This window comes from Canis aureus, chromosome 18, assembly GCF_053574225.1.
Source record: "Canis aureus isolate CA01 chromosome 18, VMU_Caureus_v.1.0, whole genome shotgun sequence".
Lineage (NCBI taxonomy): Eukaryota > Metazoa > Chordata > Mammalia > Carnivora > Canidae > Canis > Canis aureus.
This window is the reverse complement of record NC_135628.1, coordinates 34,024,113-34,030,112: the sequence shown is the minus strand read 5'-3', so window position 1 is coordinate 34,030,112 and position 6,000 is coordinate 34,024,113.

Sequence of the window (6,000 nt, the reverse complement as noted above, 5' to 3'; positions counted from 1 at the left end):
GTCATATGCAAAAAGTGGAAATTTGACTTCTTCTCTGACAATTTGGAAGCCTTTGATTTCTTTTTGCTGTCTCATTGTTAAGGCTGGGGTTTATAGTGATGAGAGTGGCCATCCCTGTCACGTTCCTGACCTTAGGGGAAAACCTCTCAGTTCATTCCCCTGGGGATGATATTAGCTATGGGTATCTTATATATGGCCTTTATGATATTGAGCTAAGTTCCTTCGTCTCTACCTTTTTGAGGGTTTTTATCAAGAGAGGATGCTGTATTTTGTCAAAAGCTTTTTCTGTATCTATTGAGAGGAGTATCTGGTTCTTATCCTTCCTTTTATTAATATGATATATCATGTTGATTGATTTGTGATTATTGAACACTCCTGCAGTTCAGGAATAAATCCTACTTGATCACAGGGTGTAGGGAACAAGCTGCAGTGCACCTACCTGAGAACTGAATCTCATAGTCCTCAACACACTGGGAATACGGGAGGTCCTGAGTCAGCACACTGACTCTTGACCACATTGTTCTTCAGATACAGCTCCTCTCCTCTCCCCCTCCTTGAGTCAATAGCCTATTCTTTTACCTTTTGAAGTAAACATGTTTTTCTCTGCTTCCCAAAGATAATCATTCCTATAGATAATCTGATAGCTTTCTTAATAAAAACTGGAGGAGACTAATCCAAGTCTCAGTCCCCCATCCCCCAGATTAAAATTCAGTGAGACTCTGAGTCTTTCCTCATATCATCTCCTCTGACTATCCTGGATCCATGACAATGGTGAATAACCCTTTTAATGTACTATGGGATTCAATTAGCTAGTATCTTGCTGAGAATTTTTGCATCCATGTTCGTCAGGAATATGGCTTTTTGGTTTTGGGATCGTGGTAATGCTGGCCTTGTAGAATGAGTTTGGAAGTTTTCCTTCCATTTCTATTTTTGGGGATAGCTTCAGAAGGAAAGGTATTACTTCCTCTTTAAATGTTTGGTGGAATTCCCCTGGGAAGCTATCTGGCCCTGGACTCCTGTTTGTTGGGAGAATTTTTGTGACTGATTCAGTTTCTTTGCCAGTTATGGGTCTGTTCAAATTTTCTGTTTCTTCCTGTTTCAGTTTATGTAGTTTACATGTTTCTAGGAATTTATCCATTGCCCAATTTGTCGGCATATACTTGTTCATAATATTTTCTTATAATTGTTTGTATTTCACAGTGTTGGTCATGATCTCTCCTCTTTTTTTTTTTTCTTAAGATTTTATTTATTTATTCATAAGAGACAGAGAGAGAGAGAGAGGCAGAGACACAGGCAGAGGGAGAAGCAGGCTCCATGCAGGTAGCCCGATGTGGGACTCGATCCCGGGTCCCCAGGATCAGGCTCTGGGCCGAAGGCTGCACTAAACCGTTGAGCCCCCCAGGCTGCCCAATCTCTCCTCTTTCTCTGTGATTTGATTTATTTGGGTCCTTTTTCTTTTTTAAAAAATATTTTATTTATTTATTCATGAGAGATACAGAGAGAGACGTAGGCAGAGGGAGAAGTAGGCTCCCTGTGGGGAGCCTGATGTGGTACTCAATCCCAGGACCCTGGGATCATGCCCTGAGCCAAAGGCAGATGCTCAACCACTAAGCCACACAGGTGCCCCTTTCTCTTTTCTTTTCAATAAGTCTGACTAGGGGTTTATCAATTTGAATTCTTTCAAAGAACCAGCTCCTAGTGTTGATCTATTCTACTGTTTTTCTAAATTTCTCTATCATTTATTCCTGATCTAATAAATATTTATAATCCTTATATCTTCTTGATGGCTAGACCCCTTTATTATGATATAGTGTCCTTCCTCTTTCTTATTACAGTCTTTGGTCTAAAATCTAGTTTGTCTTATATAAGGATGGCTACTCCAGCTTCCTTTTGATATCCATTCGTAAGATAGCTGGTTCTCCACCCCCTTACTTTCAATCTAGAGGTATTTTTGGATCTAAAATGAGTCTCTTGTAGGATGCCTGGGTGGCTCAATGGTCAAGACCCACGTCAGGCTCTCCCAGGAAGCCTGCTTCTCCCTCTGCCTATGTCTCTGTCTCTCTCTGTGTGTCTCATGAATAAATAAATACAATCTTAAAAAAAAGTCTCTTATAAGCAGCATATTAATGTGCCTTGTTCTCTTATCCATTCTGATACCCTATGTCTTTAGATTGCAGCATTTAATCCACCTACATTCAGAGTAATTATTGATAAATATGAATTCAGTGCCATTGTATTACCTGTGAAGTCACTATTTTTGTAGATTCTCTGTTCCTTTTTAGTCTTTGTTACTTTTTGGTCTCTCTTTCCTACTCAAAGGGTCCCCTTTAATATTTCTTGCATGTCTGAATTATTGTTCATGAACTCCTTTAGTTTTTGCTTGTCTTGGAAACTCCTTCTCTCTCTTTCTATTTTAAATGAGAGCCTTACTAGATATAGGATTCGGCTGCATATTTTTCCCATTCAGCACATTGACTATATTGTGCCACTCTCTTCTGGTCTGCCATATTTCTGTGGACAAATCTGCTGTTAACCTTATGTGTCTACCCTTGCAGGTTAAGGATGTTCATTCCCAGCTACTTTCAGAACGCTCTCTTTATCTCGATATTATGCAAGTTTCACTATAATATGTCTTGGTTTTGACTTGTTTTAATTTTCAGTGGTGTTCTCTGTGCCTCTTGGACTTGAATACCTGTTTCCTTTCCCAGATTAGGGAAGTTTACAGTACAATGTGTTCAAATAGACCTTCTGCCCATTTTTTTCCCCACTCTTCTTCTGGGACTTCTGTGATACAGACATTATTGTGCTTTGTGGAATTACTGAGTTGTCTAAGTCTGTAGTCATTACCTAATAGTTTTCTTTCCTTCTTCTCAGCTACATTATTTTCCATAATTTTATCTTCTATATCACCTATTCATTTATCTGCTTCTTCCTTCCTTCTTGTGATTATATCTAGTCAATTTTGATTCTCAGTTACAGCATTTTTTATTTCAGCCTGACTAGTTCTTAGATCTTTTATCTCTGCAGCCAGGGTTTCTGTGGTGTCTACTATGCTTCTTTCAAGCCCAGCTAGTATTCTTGTGACTGCTGTTCTAAATTCTTGTTTAGGGGACACCTGGGTGACTAAGCAGTTGAGCATCTGCCTTCAGCTCAGGGCCTGATCTTAGGACCCAGGATCGAGTCCCACATTGGACTCCCCATGAGGAGCCTCCTTCTCCCTCTGCCTGTGTCTCTGCCTCTCTTTCTGTGTCACTCACGAATAAATAAATAAAATCTTTATAAATAAATAAATAAATAAATAAATAAATAAATAAATAAATAAATTTTTGTTTAGATATATTTCCTGGTCATGATTTCTTCTTGATCTTTCTTTTGGGGAGAATTCCTCTGTCTTGTCATTATGTGTAGCTTTCTGTCTTTTGTGTTCTATAAAAGCTTGTTTCTATCTTTGGCATACTATAAAAGCTGTTCTGCTCCTGAGAGTAATACTGTATTAAGAAGGTGTCCTACACTGTCCAGTGCCTGGTGCTTCAGGAGGTGTTTCTGGTGTATGCTGTGTGCACTCTGCTGTATTTTGGCTGCTCTTTTCCACAGGCCAGTTTTCTGCAGAATTCCTCCTTGTTTTGCAGTGGGAAGTGTTTAGATCTTTATCTAGGTGTGCTTTAATTCGTTTGTTAAGCTAAACCTGATTGGGGGGGTGGGGGGGGGCGAGGAGCCTGATCCAAGAAAAAAGGAAAAGGAACAAAAAAGCAAGCAAACAAACAAAAAAACTTTAAACCTGATTCCAAAGAAAAGAAAGAAAGAAAGAAAGAAAGAAAGAAAGAAAGAAAGAAAGAAAGAAAGAAAGAAAGAAACCTGATCTGAAAAATGAGAAAAGGAAACCAACCCACCAACCAATTGAACAAAAAAATTATGAGCCTGATTCCCAAGAAAAAAGAAAAAAACCTAATTTTAAAAAATAAATAGATAAATAAAAAATTTAAAGTAAAAGATTAGAAACTGGAAGAAAAAAAAAAAAAAGCCTGATTGTATTTCTACCAGAATTGGAGCTGAACTTTGGAGCACCCTATGAGCTGTAGTGTTGGTGCATGCAGAGGGCCTAGTCGGTTTTCTGAGTGAGAAGCTCGCTATGCTGGCTTACAGTCAGGCCTACCCTTGTAAATATGCCACTGCCAGGTCTAGGGTGGCAGGTTTTGGTGTAAGTAATTCTAGTCTCCATGTGGGGTGCTTATGTTCATGGCTTTCCTTTCACCATCATTAGGCTTCATGTATTACTCAAACCTGAACAATTTGAATTTTGTTTTCTACCACTCAATGGAAACTGTTTTTGCCAAAACAACTTAAGCCTTTCCTATTCCTAAACCTAATATCTGTGTGTCATTGTTCTTAACTGACCTACAAGGGTAACAGTGTAGACAACATCCTTTTTCTTCCTCATATGGCTTCATATAAGCCATATTCAGTTGTTTTCACCTAGCGATTTCTCCATCATATTTCAAATCTCAGCATAAAAGTTACCTTCCTAAGAAGGCCTTCCAAAAATATCCTCTTTAAATAGTCTCCTGCTGTTTACATCCTGAACACTGTTTATCCACCATCTCAGCACAATTTGTTCTAAAAAACGGGTGTGTGTGCCTGGGTGGCTCAGCAATTGAACATCTGCCTTTGGCTCAAGTCATGATCCAGGGATCCTGGGATCGAGACCCACATCAGGCTCCCCACAGAGATCCTGCTTTTCCCTCTGCCTATGTCTCTGCCTCTCTCCCTGTGTCTCTCATGAATAAATACATACAATCTTAAAAAAAAAAAAAAAAAAAAAGATTGTTTTGGCGGAGTCTTTTGGGTTTTCTTTTTTTTTTTTAAGATTTTATTTATTTATTCATGAGAGACACACACACAGAGAGAGAGAGAGAGAGAGGCAGAGACACAGGCAGAGGGAGAAGCAGGCTCCATGCAGGGAACCTGACAGGAGACTCAATCCCGGGACTCCATCCTAGAACTCCAGGATCACACCCTGGGCTGAAGTCAATGCTAAAATGCTGAGCCACCCGGGCTGCCCTTTTTGGGTTTTCTATACAGAGTATCATGTCATCTGCAGATAGTGGAAGTTTGACTTCTTTCTTGCCAATTTAGATGCTTTTTATTCTTTTGTATTGTCTAATTACTGTGGCTTGGACTTCCAGTACTATGTTGAACAACAGTGGTGACAGTGGATACCCCTGTCTTGTTCCTGACCATTGTTTATTCAATAGATGGAAAACACCAAAGTGCAAGAAAACTTTCTATTTTATTTAGCAATATAAACCATTGTACATCACAATGCCTGGGCCTGCAGTCTATGCTGAATAGTAAATGAAATTTTCCTTCCCAACATTCCTCATGGGAGAGAAGGACTTTCTTTGAAATCTTATCAGTGAAGGGCATACAAGTCCTATCTGACTCAAAGTAATGCTGTAAACTTTATATAATTCATGAAAAAAATATTTTAAGGTGGTAGCACAAAAAGAAAAGAATGTGAAAAAATATACTCATGAAGTCTTTGTTGATAAAAACCATTTAAACTCTGTCACTAACTGTAGGATCATGAACTGTTTAGTCAACCTGTCTTGATCAGTTATTATAGACTTCTCACCTAGATTAACAGTTTGAGACTCTTCATTAAAAAAATAAAATGATGCTAAGAAAGTGTCATAAATTCACACATGTTCTTTGTTTTCACCTTTAAAAGTAGATGATTCTATGATTCTTGAAATTCAATTATATGTCTCAAAAAAGGACAATTGCTGTTACAATACTTTCACTTTTGAAGATTAATTACCTTCCCCTAGCTTTGCTCCTTCAGTTAAGAATTTCTTGACATGAAATTCAGACATGAATTAGAGATACCATTGTCAGCATTTTTAAACTTTAAACGGAATTATATATAATTTTTGCATACTTCTTTCAAGCTTTCACATGTTAAGTATTAAATGAATATTTCTATCAATCCCTGCATATTTA